The sequence below is a fragment of the Brassica oleracea genome, chromosome C5 (assembly GCF_000695525.1).
Source record: "Brassica oleracea var. oleracea cultivar TO1000 chromosome C5, BOL, whole genome shotgun sequence".
NCBI classification, from domain to species: Eukaryota; Viridiplantae; Streptophyta; class Magnoliopsida; order Brassicales; family Brassicaceae; genus Brassica; species Brassica oleracea.
In genome coordinates, this window is record NC_027752.1 from 33,154,930 (window position 1) to 33,155,224 (window position 295).

Sequence of the window (295 nt, forward strand, 5' to 3'; positions counted from 1 at the left end):
TGGGACATACAAGACCGTATGGAGCTGGAAGACTATGACAGCATGGAGCAGATGCTACACAAGGCCGTGCTGATCGAGCAACAAGTCAAGAGAAAGGGTCTCACTAAACCGACCTTTGCTTCCAAGCCAAACTATCAAGACAAGGGTAAGTATTCTTCCACAACAAATACAGCTTTTAAAACTAATGTCCCTGCTCGTGTTGATAGAGAAACGAAAGAAGAGGCTACCAAACGAACCAGAGACATCCAATGCTTTAGGTGTCATGGCCTTGGCCACTATGCCAACCGATGTCCAA